This window comes from Lissotriton helveticus, chromosome 10 (assembly GCF_964261635.1).
Source record: "Lissotriton helveticus chromosome 10, aLisHel1.1, whole genome shotgun sequence".
NCBI lineage: Eukaryota > Metazoa > Chordata > Amphibia > Caudata > Salamandridae > Lissotriton > Lissotriton helveticus.
The window spans coordinates 849,732,121-849,747,990 of NC_136071.1; the positions used below are offsets into that span (position 1 = coordinate 849,732,121).

The 15,870-nt window shown below is 48.7% G+C and overlaps 1 long non-coding RNA gene across 2 annotated transcripts in view; it reads right to left on the minus strand.

The window, feature by feature from the left end:
- Positions 1–332: 332 nt before the first annotated feature.
- LOC144784576 (uncharacterized) overlaps positions 333–15,870 on the minus strand; it is a 64,349-nt gene continuing 48,811 nt past the window's right edge. For both annotated transcript variants that reach the window (XR_013601682.1, XR_013601681.1), the window contains exon 2: positions 333–750. This is a non-coding gene — a long non-coding RNA (uncharacterized LOC144784576). The remainder of the gene's footprint in view (positions 751–15,870) is intronic.

The window sequence follows — 15,870 nt, forward strand, 5'->3', positions numbered from 1 at the left end:
GTAATTGAGGATTTATGTATTCTTCTGCGCGTGTCCGAACACTTTATGCAGGAAGTGGACATTGCAAAAATTCCAAAGCCCTATGGCGTGCTGCCTTACTTAAACACAGCCTTGCCTTGACCAATTACCATTCACATGGCAGAATACCACACGCAAAAACGGCGCGCTTTCTGGAATGCGGCAGCCCACAGCCCTTTCTGAACTTTTTTTTTTTATAACAGAGCTCGGAAGCCCCGCCCCACTTCGTGTGACGTAGGCCCGAGCCCTAAAAAGGAGACCTGGTATCCTTCTTTCTTCCATGATTGACTTATCACCACACCACACTATATTCCTTTGGTGATGGGGTTATTTATTCACCCTAATTTTTCAATGATTCTATTTTGATTTATACAAGGAACTCACTTTATTATAGAAAAACACATATCCAATAACATTTACATATTTACATACATGACAATTAACACAACATTTAGAATTGACTTCCTTTGACATAAATATAACAAAACCAATGCATCATTGACATTATGGACATAAAAACAACACAAAGAACGTATCATATTTGTTTTAATCTTCCGATCACCATTCAGTCCATTGCTTCCTGAATTATGCGTGCATCCATATCAGTATTTCCCATCTTTAATTTGACATTGCCGCCATCTTAGTTTGACATTGCCGACGCGCGTTTCAAGCCACACTGAAATCTCAAGGGGCTCTCATCAGGGCTTCTTAGTTATAACACATCGGGAAAATCTATAACGGAAATGAAACAGAAAAATCACACTGCGGCCTCAAAACTTCTCAATGTTGATGACACTTTACTTGCCTTAAATTCGGCCTCAGGGTAACCGTACTTGGTTTAATTTTTCTTTTTTTTTTTTACTTTAATGATGAGCGAGGCGCCCACTTCTGGGCCCCGCACGCTTTACTTTTTTTTGTTTTCTTTATTGGTAAGCGCGGCCCCCGCTTAACTGACACCACGCTCTACAATACAATAGGTTTGGCTTTTACCAAAGTTTGACCTATTGCTATTGTAAATGACAACGCATTTTAATATTATAAAAGCCATTGCCATTTACAATGCCAATATCTCAAAAGCTTAAGTTACTTACCTTCGGTAATAATATATCTGTAAGAAACATTAGTAGTGATAGATTCCTTAACCCAGAATTACCCCCAGGCGTCAGACTGGATCCGGAAAGTTTTTCGTCAGCAGTAGCAGTACCCCCAGAGCGTCAGTAGGCGGTGTCGTGCGGCTTCGCGTGCTTGTTGGCGCCGGGATGACGTCACCGGAGCTACGTAGAAGGGCCCATGCATGCAGACGTCAGTTCTGTACACGACTTTCCGCGCCAGGAACGCCGAGCCATGCAAGAAACTGACCACTGGTGCCATGAAACTAGGGCCCTGAAAGGGAGAACATTAACCCTAGGATCTTCCCCCATGTTTCCCGTCTCATCATAACCTGAAGGTGTAGGAGAGTAAGGCACATAAGGCATGCCAGGAATGAAAGGAGGAGGAGTAAAAGGCCTTGAAGGAGATGTTTTAAAGTCTTTTTTCTTTAGAGGAACAGGAGAAGAAGTGTCAGTGTCCAGTGATCTTTTCTTCCTTTTGTAAACTGTTACGTGTCCTGTTTCAGGGTCTATATACAGTTTATGTTGTCTCACTGGATCAGGATGGACAAGTTCTTCCTCAACGGTCTGTGGCGCCGAAGGTTTTGGCTTGGTTGCTTGTTTGTGGTGACTCTTTGGCTCGAGGGCCTTCGGCTGTGGAGCTTTTTTCGGCTTGACTGCTGTTTGAGTCGGGTACCTTTTTTGGTTTGACTTCTTTTGTTGGCTGTACTGCCTTTTTTGGCTCGGCGACCTTTTGTTCGACCACCTTTTTCGGATCGACTGTTTTTTCCGGTTCGATAGCCTTTTTAGGTTCGATGTGTTTTCTGGGCTCGACGAGCCCTTTCGGCTTGAGGATCTTTGTAGACTCGACGGCCTTCTTCGGGTCGACAGGCTTTTTTGCCTGATCTGCTTTCTTTAGATCAACACCTTTTTTCAGCTCCACGGCCTTTTTCGGGTCGACGTTTTTTCCCCCCCGATAGACTACCCTTTTTGGTTCGGCGCCCTTTTTTGGATCGATGACCTTCTTTGGCTCGACAACCCTTTTAGGTTTGACTTTTTGGGAAGAGCGGTGCCCGTTCCTGGGGTATCAGAAGGCTTAGGTATGGTCTTCGGAGCCGAGCCGGAAGGCGCGGACTCTAAAGGAGTCTGTCGGTATCGGCTAAGGCCTTTAGGCGATGCTTCGACTGGAGCCTTGGCTTGAGGTGAAAGCGGAGTCGGGGCTTTGGTACTCACGATTTGCCCCGGTGTGATCTGGTCATCGGAGTCCGACTGGTCCTCTACGGTGACTATTTCTAGGTCGGAGTCCGCTGCTTCTGGGAGTTCATTTTCATCGTCAAAAATGTTCTCCGGTTCCGGTGCCTGCTGCTGCATTTCTTGTCTAGCGGCCCTTCGGTTCCGGATAGTTTTCTTCAACCGGAACTGAGCACAAGCTGGACAGTTTTCCTCGTTGTGCTCCGGAGATAGGCACTTGTTGCATACTGTATGTTTGTCAGTATGTGGGGTATGTTTGTCAGTAGGAGGGAATTTGGAGTGACATTGTGGACATTTTTTAAATGGGGTCCTTTCCAGCGGCAGGAGGCCCACGTGGCGTCGAAAAGGCCAACGGCCCGCGTCGACGACCGGATCGAGATGGAAAGTATTATCGAGTCAAGGGGTACAGAACAAGAACAATACCGTCGAGGTAGAAGGCCTTTTGGCCTTAGACAGTTGAAAACTTTCGGTCCTGAAGTTGGGAGATGCGGAATAGCATCCAAACCCAATGGCGGAGGAAAACAATCTGAGGATGGAGAAGATGCCCATGCGCACTGTAGTCCAGGGCAGGAGTCACCTATCTCGTGATACTTCGAAGACTCTTCCAAGACAAGGTGCAAACATCCGGACCCAACACTAGGCGGCGATCTATGCTTAGATATGAATTCAGCAGCCCACATGCCTCGAACCGTACGTTTAGCTTTGTGGTAACACATCTGTATGCATTTGACAATCCATCTGTGAGAAGTTGGCCTGGTATATGCTGTTCACTATTCTAGTGAACACCTTGCACCAGTCCAAACAACCCTTATGGTGATGGTTGTAAGTCAAGCTTATAGACCAGCTATCCTAGTGGTAGCGTGGACAGAACAGTCTTAGGCTAAAAGACTCTTGAGGGCATGTAAAGCCAGCTGTTTTACCATATGTAACCCCTTGAATATCAAATGAAAGGACTCCACACAGGATATATATAAAATATATATGTATTTATTTACTAACACACTCCTCTGAACTCTTTATGAGATCAGAGGCAAAAGCACATAACAAGTTACTTAATCAGAATACGTTAAGTTGCACAAAATACAGTTAGGCCCTAGGGGCGAAGCAAACCATATACTAAGTAAGTGGTATAAGAACCACGACTTGAGGAAAGGGAAGGCCTAAGGCCTAGAGAATCGCTGGGGCTACACTATCTGAACCCGAGGTTAGGAGTAGGAGGCCCACAGGCGGCGCGGCGCGTGCAGTGTCTTTACACACACGCGTGAGTCAATGTTAAGTCAATGGCAACTTAGAGTTTAGAAAAAGAAGGATTCAGGACACTTCCGGTCTAGCTAGAAGGAAACAACTAAAAACCTAGACACTTGGATAGTCAATACCCTTGGGAGCACCGAAGTACTCACGTTACCTCACCCACAGGAAGTGGGTGCATAGGTGTGAAGATGTGTCGGGTTTTCGCCGTTGAAGTCTATGGTGCATTTTGAAGAAAGATGCTGCAACGACCAGGAGGAAGATGTCCGGGTGGATCCAAGGGCGGATCGAGGATGAAGAGGACATGAAAGCAGGGGGGACAAAGTCTGGGTCACTAGCCAGTGACCGGGTGGAACTAGGAAGGAACTAGACGACATCGAAGAGCAATCAGGGGTTGTCGTGAAGCTTGCATCTTCAGCCACGCGGACCAGGAGGGGTCGAGGACGACCAGATGCTGGAGAGGAGCTGTCCCACGAAGGTTCTCGCAGATGGAGCGGTCGACTGCCGGATTGGAGTCAACAAGCCTTGGCAAAGGCAACCCACGCAGGATACAAAGAAGGCTTCTGATGCAGACCAGCAAGGTCTGAGGTGCCTCAGCTTTGCAGGGAGGCAAGGGCCAGTCTGGAGCAACCAGACCAGCGAGTTGATTCAAAAGGATTGTCGTCAAGAGGCTACTAGCCTTTAGATGAAAAGTAGACGGAACCTTTGGTATGAATTTGGGGTTAGTCCGTAGATTGACCCTGTCCTGTTTGAACTGAAGAAACGGGTCTTGAATAGAGAACGCCTGCAGTTCACTCACTCTCCTTGCCGACGTGAGAGCCAGCAAAAGAGCTGTTTTCCATGACAAGTATTTGAGATCTGCTTTATGCATTGGCTCAAAGGGGTGTTTCATCAATTGAGCCAAGACCACATTGAGTTGCCATGTAGGTGGTAAAGGTTTTATTGGAGGGTAAGTCCTGAACAAGCCTTTCAGAAACTGCTTGACCAGTCTATTGGACCATAGGGAAATTCCAGACGAAGAGCGTCTGAACCGAGATATGGCTGCCAGGTGGACTTTGATTGAGGCATGGGCCAATCCCGAGTTGGCCAGGTGAAGCAGGTAAGGCAGAAGTTGAGCCGGAGATGACGAGAATGGGTGCAGGTTGTTAGCTTTACACCACAAACAGAATCTCTTCCACTTAAGGGAATAAGTTTTGATGGTACTGTCAGCCCGGGCCCGGGCTAAGACAACTCTGCAGTCCTGAGGAATATCTAAGTCCTGGAACTCTCTGAACTCAGGAGCCAAGCCGATAATCTGAGAGATGTCGGATCTGGATGTTGGACTTGCCCCTGGTTCATAGTGAGGAGATGAGGGTAAGGCCTGAATGGAATCGGAGGCTCCAGTGACAGAATGTGTAGTTCTGTAAACCAGTGTTTGCGCGGCCACGCTGGGGCTACCAGGATCAGGGTGCAACGCTCCGCTTTCAGTTTCCATATGACCCTGGGGATCAGGGGAAATGGAGGAAAAGCGTAAGCAAAGACGTTGCACCATGCCATCGAAAATGCATCCCCGAGAGATCCTTTCTGGGGATGCCAACTTGCATAATGTTGGCATTTTACGTTGATCTTCGTCGCAAATAGATCCAGTTGAGGTCTGCCCCATCGGGAGAACACTGTGTCGAGAGCATGTTGGTCGAGCTCCCACTCGTGACAAATGGAGCGTTGCCTGCTTAGTGAGACCGCCAGGGTGTTGTCCACTCCTGGGACATACTCCGCTCTCAGCGAAATGTTGTGTTGGAGTAGCCACTCCCAAATTCGCTGTGATTCTTGGGATAATGTCATGGATCGAGTTCCCCCTTGCTTCTTTAAATAGTGCATTGTGGTGGTGTTGTCCATCCTTCCAAGCACTGGGGAGTTCCAGATCCGAGGCAGGAATGCTCGAAGTGCCAGGTATACTGCCCTCAGCTCTAGCAGGTTGATGTGGAGCTGTTTTTCTGCCAGCGACCACTGACCATGAATTTGAAGTTCCTGCAGGAACGCACCCCATCCTTCCAATGATGCATCCGTTGTTATCACGTGTGGGGAGATTGGAAGTAGGAATGGAAGGCCCTAGTTTAGGTTTTTTGTTTGAAGCCAACAGTGCAGGGCTTTCACCATGAACGGAGTGATCCTGATCAGATCGTCGAAGGATCCCGTACACTGGATCCACTGAGAGGATAACGGTGTGGTATTAGGAGGATATTGGAAGACAACATTCCTAGTAATGACTTGAAGAGTCGCACCTTGGTCTTCTTGGCCTGAATGTGGGCTGCAAGAGACCTCAGTTTGACCCGACGCTCTTCTGACGGGAAGGCCTTCTCCTGATACGTGTCTAGAGTTGCTCCCAGGAAAGTGAGGCGTTGAGAGGGTTGCAATACTGACTTTTCCTGGTTGAGCGTAAGCCCCAGGCTCTCGAAGAGCTGAAGACAAGCGTTGGAAGATCCTCTTACGCCTTCTAGAGTAGGAGACTTGATGAGCCAATCGTCCAGGTAAGGGAATACCTGGTGATGATGCTGGCGAAGGTACGCTGCCACTGGAGATAGGCATTTTGTAAAAATGCGCGGCGATGACTTCAGGCCAAATGGTAACACTCTGAATTGGTAGTGTCTGCCCGCCACTACAAACCTTAGGTATTGGTGGTGACTTTTGTGGATGAGTATGTGAAAATAGGCGTCCTGGAGGTCTAAGGACACCATGACATCTTTGGAATTGAGTAGTTGTAACACCTCCTGAACGGATACCATACGGAACGATTGTTTCTTGAGGTATCCGTTGAGGTTTCTTAGATCAAATATAGGTCTCCATTTCTTCTCCTTTTTCCGAATTAGGAAGAATCTGCAATAGAATCCTTTCCCCCTCTGACCTCTGGGAACTCTTTCTACGGCTCTTTTCTGGAGCATTAGTGAGAGTTCCGCTTGAAGGAGATGCAGATTCTTGAGCTGCATGGGACCTGGGGGTTCGAAGGAGGAGTTTCCAAGAACTACAAAGTATGGCCGAACCGAACAAGTTGCAGGACCCAACGATCCGTCGTTATTTTTTGCCAATTGTGTAGGAAGTTGGAAATCTTTCTTCCAACTACATAATGCGGAGAAGAAGTGGAGGCCTGTAGGTGAAAGAAGTCAGTCTTCTGGTATCCTTCTTACCTCCCCTACCTCGAAAGGAAGACTTATTGTACGAGGACTGGCCTTGTTGCTGCCCCTGTTGGTATTGAGGCTTGTATTGCTGGGAAGAGCCGTAGGAGGATTTGTATCCCTGATAGCCACCTCTTGTCTGCTGGCCTCTTCCTCGGGAGCCCCAAAAGGAAGTATTTCTGTACTGGAGGGTACCCAATGCTTTTGCGGTCTCTGTATCATCTTTCTTGATACCCTGTAGCATCTCCTCAATAAGCTCCCCAAAGAGCAGGTCTCCGTTAAACGGCATGTCCAGTACTTTGGACTGTACCTCAGGCCGGAAGGATGTAGACTGAAGCCAGCCCTGGCATCTAAGGACCGCTGCCCCCGCTAGCTGCCGAAATCCTGTTGAGGCGATATCCATCGCCACGTCAATCATTTCCGAGGCGGATCGCTCTCCCTCAAGGCGGATCTTCTTTACCTCTTCTTTCTGCTCTTCTGGCAGTGTGCCTAGATATGGGGCAACATACGCCCACATCTGGCGATTGTAACGCCCTAGAAGCGCTAGCGAGTTTGCCGCCCTGACCGTAAGGGCCGACATCGACGAGAATCACTTCCCGAGGTTATCCAGTTTACGGCCCTCCTTGTCCGGAGGCGCAGTCAGCGTAGCAGCTGGGTTGTTGGATTTCCGCTGCGCGGCTTGGGTGATAACGGAGTCCGGTTTAGTATGGCCTGTAAGGCATGCCAGAGTTGAGTCTGGGGCCTTATACTTTTTATCAAGCCTAATCGGCACCGGTTGTAAAGATGAGGGGTTTTTCATTATCTTTATTCCCTGGTCCTTGATGTAATCGATAATAGGGATTGACCGAACCGTCTTCTTGAACGGCTCTTTGAAGTCATATAGGAAGCAATCCTGAGGTTGCGTGGTCATCTCTATTTTGAACCTCGCTGCTGCTCTCTCTACGACATTATGAAATCCCCCGATATCTTCTGGGGGTGAATCCGCCTTAGCCTGGTCTGGGGAAGCCGGACTTTCAATGACATATTCGTCCCACTCGTCACCCTGTATTTCACCCTCCTCCTGTTGACCTTCGTCTTCTCCTACTACTTCCTTCTCCTCTTCATCAGAAGACGGTAGAGGAGGCAAAGTTACGGGGTCATGGCGAATGACCAGTGGTGGCGGTCTAGGGCGAGGAAGAGGAGCTGGTGTCACAAGAGTTTGAAGCACCACTGAAGGAGGCGGAAACCGCTGCTTGTAGTCCGTTATGAGGAATTGAAGGTCCGTGACTATTGAGGCCGGGAGGCACACCATTGGCTGTGGAGGTGGTTGATATTCCTCCTGGCATGGCACTTCTGCCTGACCAAGGTCTTCATAGTCCGAAATCTCTTGGACTTTCACATTGAGTTGTGAAGGACTTGTTGCAGTGTGGAACAAGGCACCATCATCAGAATCCTCAGTCTCCAGAAAGTGGACCGGCAGCAGTGGCCGGACCTTGATAGGAGATGTAGTCTCTGGCGTCAGTGTACGCGTTGACATCTTGAAGTGTGTATAAATACACTTCAGCTTCGGAGATCCTTCCGTCGACGGGCCCGTCGACAGGGAGGTCATCAACGGTGGGATGCTGTCAGCCACAGCAGACATCTCTGTAGGTTTCGTCGACGACGGTAGCGTCGTCGACGCTGGAGTCGACGACCGACGGCTTAGTCGATGGCTTCGTAGACGATGACATCATCGATGAGGTTGTCGTCGATGGGATCTTCGTCGACGTTGATGGGACCTTCGTCGACGTCGATGGGACCTTCGTCTAAGACGATGGTTTCGACTTCGTCGACGCTGAAACTATCGTCGACGGAAGCGTCGTCAACACTTTTTTGACAGGAATTATTGAGGAAATCGACCTACCCGTCGACGACGATGCTGAGGTAGTTGTCGACAAGGTGGTGAAGGTTGAAGCGGTCGTCTTAGAGATGGTTACTGTCGACGTTGTCACAGGCAAGACAGAAGACACCAGCACAGGCTTCTTAAAGGTGGTTTCCTGAAGAGAAGTCTTAACTGTCATTGCCCTTGAAGAACCCTCTGAAGACTTTGGTGTCTTCTTTTGAGGTGGCACATCAGACGGACCTGGAGATGTCGGTCTTGGCCTTTTGGCAGAGGAGTGTGAGCTCCTGAAGGAACACTCGCTCTCACCTGAGGAGACTGTTTGATCCTTGTCCTTTGGTCTCTGAAGCCACAGGAGCAGGCAACCTTCTCTGTCTTTTAAAGTCTTGACAGAGAAAGTGCGGCAGACCTTGCAATCCTTGGCAGAATGTTCAGGATAGAGACAGTAGAGGCAGTCTTCATGTTTGTCATCTACATGCAGTCTCAGTTTACTACACGAGGTACAAGTTCTAAAGAGCCCTTTTTTAGGAGTGGTAGACATAGCTGCTCTAGCACTCCTCCACAAGAGTAATATTTAAGTGAAAAAATATGGAATAACTCCCTTAGCACGACGTGCGGTAGAAAATCTGAGGGACTAGGGCTCCTTCCAGGAAGGTTCTAGAGGGTGGTAGTAGCTGATTGGCTCCTGGCCAAAGTTTGGACCTTTTTACAAAAGGACTTGGATAGGTTACTAATGTGACGCCTCTGGCCTATTAGTATGTATAGGTCTATATGACATTACTTTTTTATGCACCGGTTACTCCCACCCGACGACGGGGAATGATTCAGGCATGTAAATCATTGAAAGATACCCATAATACTGGATAAATGCTACTTACCAGTATGCATCTGTTCTTGGCATGTAGGGCTGCTGACATTCATATCTTGTGCATAGATTGCCGCCTAGTGTTGGGTCCGGATGATTGCACATTGTTGTCCTGGAAGAGTCTTCGAAGTATCACGAGATAGGTGGCTCCTCCCCTGGACTACAGTGCGCATGGGCATCGACTCCATCCTCAGATTGTTTTTCGCCATTGTGGCAAAGATGGAGTGTAACACCGTGAGTGATGACCATGCTAAGAATAATTGTAAGTGCTGCAGCCGCTACAGGCGCCGGGGAGGAGGGCGGGCGATATGAATGTCAGCAGCCCTACATGCCAAGAACAGATGCATACTGGTAAGTAGCATATTCGGTCCGAGGCATGTGGGCTGCTGAATTCATATCTTGTGCATAGAATACATAGCAGTCCCTCCATTAGCGGCGGCCGCCTGTGCCAGCTGCAGCAGTTTAAAAAAGTGTTTTTAGAACAGCCTGTCCTACAGCTGCCTGCTGGTTGGAGTGCACATACACACAGTAGTGTTTTGTAAATGTGTGTGTGGTAGACCATGTGGCTGCTCTACATATGTCTTCTAAAGGAATATTTCCAAGGAAAGCCATGGAGGCCCCCAACTTTCGCGTGGAGTGGGCCCGTGGGGGAACCGTTCATGAGCGCTTGGCTTTGTGATAGCAAATTTGAATGCACTTAGCGATCCACCTGGCTATACCTCCTTTGGAAATGGGGTTGACTTTGTGTTGTGGCGAAAAGGCAACAAACAGTTGTTTAGTTTTCCGAAAATCTTTGGTCCTATCTATGTAGTACATTAGAGCTCTCTTGAAGTCTAGTGTGTGGAGCTTTCTCTCTGCCACTGACTCTGGATTTTGGAAGAACACTGGCAGTTCTATAGTCTGATTGATATGGAACTGTGAAACTACCTTAGGAAGAAACTTAGGGTTAGCACGGAGTACCACCCTGTTGGAGTGAATCTGTATGAATGGCTCCTGGATAGTTAGTGCCTGGAGTTCACTAACGCGTCACAGCGATGTGATTGCTATCAGGAAAGCCACTTTCCATGTTAAGAACTGAATCTCGCATGAGTGTAGAGGCTCAAAAGGTGGACCCGTCAGTCTGGTGAGGACCACATTTAGGTTCCATTCCGGAGCTGGTGGGTTCCGGGGAGGAATAACTCGTTTGAGTCCCTCCAGAAAAGCTTTAATGGCAGCTACTCTGAAAAGCGAGAGATGCTGCCTGTTTTGGAGATAAGCTGCTATTGCGGACAAATGTATACGAATGGAAGCATAGGCGAGATTGCATTTGTATAGATGTAACAAATAACAAATGATGTTGGGAGTAGAGGCATCTAGCGGGTTGATGTTGTGGTCTGCACAATAAATGACAAACCGCTTCGATTTTGCCGCATAACATGCTCTGGTGGTGGGCTTTCTTGAGGTAGCCAAACTCTAAGACCTCAGGAGCCAGATCGCCAGGTTTAGCTGTTGCGGATCTGGATTCTGAATGCCGCCATGGTTCTGCGTCAAAAGCCTGGGTGTGAGGTGCAGCCTTTGATGCGGTACCACGGATAGTTCCAGAAAAGTGGTGTACCATGGTTGGCGTGCCCACGTTGGAGCAACCAGGATGAGTGTCATCGAGTGTTGCTTTAGCTTGCGTGCCACCAGCGGTATCAGAGGTGCTGGGGGAAAAGCGTACGCAAATCTGCCTGACCAGTTCATCCATATCGCATTTCCCTGCGACTGTGGGTGTGGAAACCTGGCGGCAAAGCTTTGGCATTTGGCGTTTTCCTTTGTGGCGAACAGGTCTATCTCTGGATGACCCCACTGCTGGAAGTACGGGTGGAGTACAGATGGATGTATCTCCCACTCGTGCAGTTGGTGGCTGTGCCTGCTGAGCAGGTCCACCATCGGATTGTCCTTGCCCGGGAGGTGTTCCGCCATGAGGAAGATGTTTCTCTGAATGGCCCACTTCCACATGCTCTGAGCCAGATGAGACAACTGTGGAGAGTGTGTACCTCCCTGCTTCTGTATGTAGTACATGGCCGTCATGTTGTCCGTCCGGATCAACACAACCTTGTTGCACAGATGTACTTTGAATGCTTTCATTGCCAAGAAGATAGCCATCAGTTCTAGAAGGTTGATGTGCATCTTCTTCTGCTGCGCTGTCCATAGTCCCTGCACTGTGTAGTGGAGTACATGAGCTCCCCATCCCTGGAGAGATGCGTCCGTAGTCAGAATAATCTGTGGCCATAGGCTCCTGGAACGGTCGGCCCTTGCAAAGGTTTTGTGGATTCCACCAATGCAGAGAGTTGTATGCATGACCGGTCACCAACACTAGGTCTTTCAACTGTCCGTGAGCCTGGTTCCACTGAAGTGCTAAGCACTCCTGAAGCGGACACATGTGTAGTCTCGCGTGCAGGACTATGAAGATGCAGGAGGCCATCATGCCTATCAACTGCATGAACACTCGTGCCGGAAGCGAGTGTTGTGGTCTGAATTTCTGTATCAGCAATTGAATGCTGTTGATTCTCACCGAATTTGGCTGTGCTTTGGCTGCCAGAGTATCTATTGTTGCGCCCAGATACTGCCGTACGTGGGCAGGCTGATGGTGGTGGGACTTTTGATAATTCAGTGAAAAACCCAGATCGTGAAGAAGGTGAATGGTGTGGGACATGTGGGCGGCACACTGCTTGGCCGACTTCGCCTGGATAAGCCAGTCGTCCAGATAAGGGTAGACGTGAAGGATTAGTTACTTACCTGTAATCCTAGTTCTCTTCTAGGGGTATACTCATTAAAGTCATAAGCACTGAATTATCTCCGCCCATGAGCGGGAACCCGGAACACATAACAATATACATATATATGTGTAAATATATCAGAAAGTACATAGTACTAAACTAATTATACACATATACATGTATGATAACCATAATATGCAGCCTAACATATATACATAGGCTAATAAAGCCAAAAATACACACGTTCTGAAGCATGAAAATATGCTGTATATAAATGCAATAAACAGGCATGAGCCCAGAATGCATTTCATAACCATGAAAAACTTTTATTTTCATCAAAGAACCTGTTGTAAACAGTTATTAGCCTAAAAGGCTGCATATGAAAAAATGTCTGTGTACAGAAAATCAGACTGGCACCCTGCCTTTAAGGCCCCAGAGAATCTGCACACTTTGCCTTTAAGGCCTCTAGGAGAACTCTGTTCCCATCATGCACCACAGGTGACAGTTAGGACAGTTCTTTTTTCCGGCTTGTTCTGTGAGGAACCTGGAACTTGAGCTCTGCTCATTTGTAGTATTTTTCTGTCAGAAGTTGGTTTTTCTTGCCTTTTTTTGGCAAAAGATTGTTTTGGTGGTGTTTAATATCTTGTTCTGACTAAACTGTTGGTGATTTTTTAGTCAGAATGCCACCTTTATTTTACAAATGTCCTTCCTGTGGGAAGAAGATGTCAAAAACGGATCCACACTCTGTTTGTGTGGTGTGTCTTCCAGCTTCTCATAAGGTGGAAGATTGCTATCACTGCCTCAACCTTTCTAGTAGAACTTTAAGAGAAAGGGAGAAAATGAGGTTGCTGGGCCTTCTGGAGAGAGAATACCGTGGTGAGAAGAGTTCCAAGGGCTTATTATCATCTGCTAAGCCATCTTCTCATCCTAAACGTCGAAGATCAGTGTCTCCAGAAGGTAGAACTAAGAAACATCGACTCCAGGGAGCGTCGCCGTCAAAAAAGGTGCGTTCGACGTCGAGATCCAGATCGCCGTCAGCATTGTTGGCGTCGAAGAGGGCTCCGTCGACGTCGAGAACTTCGCCGGTGAGGCAATGTTCAGCGTCTCGACAGTCGCTGCCGAAATCCTTGTCGACGTCGGGGGCGCCACGTTCGACGTCGAAGATTCGTGAGAGATCGACGTCGAGGGAAGAGAGGCGTCCGACGTCGAAGGATGGTGTGTCGACGTCGAAGGATAGACCGAGGTCGAGAGAGAGACGTACGACGTAGTCGAAGAAGAGGTAGACGTCGAGAGAAAGGACGGCATCGAAGGATTCGACGTCGAGACCTAAAAAGAGAAGATCAAGGTCTCCATCGCGACATAAGTCGATGTCGAAGCTTGCTTCGGGCTCGAAGCATGGAATGTCTAGGTCTCCCCCACCTGAACACAGGTCGGCGTCGAGACTATCAAGACCGGCCTCTCGGACCTCACTTAGGTCTTTGTCGAGGTCAACTAGGGATTCTAGTTCATCGTAATGTGCCCTGTCGTATCTTGCCAGCAACGCTTGGGTGTTGGCAATGCGCCAGATGTTAGCAGCTTGTACCGCTGTTCGCTTGCCAGAGGCGTCAAGGAGCTTAGATTCTTTGTCTGGTGGTGAGGCCTCACCTGATGTCTGGGAATTAGCACGTTTACGTGCATTAGACACTACTAGAGAATCTAATTGTGCTGGACCTTTAATATAAACTGGATCTGTAGGGGCAGCTTTATATTTTTTCTCAATGCGAGGATTGAGGACCCTAACCCTGACAGGATCCTTAAAACCCTCTGTTGAGTGCTTGATGACACCCTCAAGCCTTGGTAAAATGGCAGCAGACCTTTGTGTGTTATCCTCCACTGTATCGGTGTGTAAGTCCACCCCATGATATTGTGCAGCTCTTTGGACTAGTAGGTTAAACCCTATAGTGTCCTCTGGTGGGGAAGGTCTGGAAGGGTATACATCATCTTGTGGGACGTAAGGCACATCAGGGGTGTTGCAATCATCCCATGGATTAGGTGACTGAGGGGGACTATTGGTGCCTACTGGGTCATGTGCACCCCCACCTACGTCGTTAGAATCTGTGTCTACATCATCATCTGGATTAGTAGATGGTGTAGGTGATTGATGTGGTGGAGGTGTAGGAGGAGGAACAATATGGGGAGGTGGTGGAGAAGGGACCCTTAATGGAGAGGTTGCAATGTCCTTCTTCTTTGGAGGGGGAGAAGGTGCTGGCGCCTCAAGTGGTCTCTTCTTGGAGCGGAGAGTCAATTGTCCGGTTTTAGGATCCTTTACAAGAGTTTTGTGATTGGGATCCGGTGTAAAAAGTTCTGTGGGGCAAATCCTTCGGCGTCAAAGTTTTCGGCTCCGTAGGTGTTTTCGGTAACGAGTCGGTAGCTGGTGTCGAGTCTTTTGGCTTAGGAGTGTGCCCTTTTGCAATGTCTTTTACCGGAACCTGTTTTTTCGGCTCCGACGCATGTGAATCTGGCGCTTTGGGCGGTTTTTTACTCGGCTCAGAGTGCGGTTTCGGCATCGATGAGCCACTGCCAGTCTTCGGCGCCGTGTGCTTAGGTGTCGGAGCAACGGTCGGCGTAGCAGAGGAAGATGGCTTTTTCTATTGGTGTCGGTATAGGATTGGCACCGGGAATAGGCTGGCTCGAGCCCAAGCCGCCTGAAGGCCTAGTGGGCTTCTTTGCCGGGCCTGAAGGCGGGGTGTGGTAAGCACTGTCTCGGTGTACACCCGGGCCCGGAGGTGAGGGTGTGTCGGAAGCCTTTTTTGAGGGTGTCGAGGAAGAATTGGGGTCGACGGTCTTACTTACGACCCATTCTAACGATCCGATACTCTCTTCGGCGTGCTGGTGTTCTGGCACATCGACATCCTTTTCGAAGATGTTGTCGGGGATCGAAGCTGACGAGCGAGCCATAGTTCTCCGAGCCAGTCGGTCCCGAATGGTTTTCTTGGAGCGGAATGAGGCACACGCTGAACAGTCTTTGAACTCGTGCTCCGGTGAAAGGCAAAGGTTTAATATCTCATGTAGGTCGGTGTGGGTAAACTTCTACCCATATTTAGGACACTTCTTGAATGGCGTTTTTTCCATGAGCCAGAAAGCAAGGCCTAGGTAGGCCCGAAGGCCTTCCTCGACGACCGGAATCGAAGACTTCGAAGTGGTAGAGAATCGCGTCGATCGAGCGTGATCGAAACAATACCGTCAAACTGGGTGAGGATTTGCGCGCCGAAGGAAAATCGGTTCCAAACTGGAGCGCAGGAAACACATCCGAGCCCGATGGCGGAAAAAAACAATCTGGGGATGGAGCCGATGCCCATGCACAATGTGGTCCTAAGGAGGAGTCACCTATCTTGTGACTTCCAAAGACCTTTTCCGGACAACAACAAACTGCAAACATCCGGGCCCAACACTAGGTGGCGATCTATGCACAGTGTGCAATTTGCAGCTCATATGCCTCGAACATGTATTTTCTGCGTCTGCTGTGAAATTGACTTGTTGAAATTTACATGCAGACCCAACCAGTAGCATAGATCGATGCAGTTCAGAAAGTGGTTCCTTACACTGTCTGGGGAAGGACCCTTCAACAGCCAGTCCTCCAGATATGGGTACACAAAGACACCCCTGCGGCGTA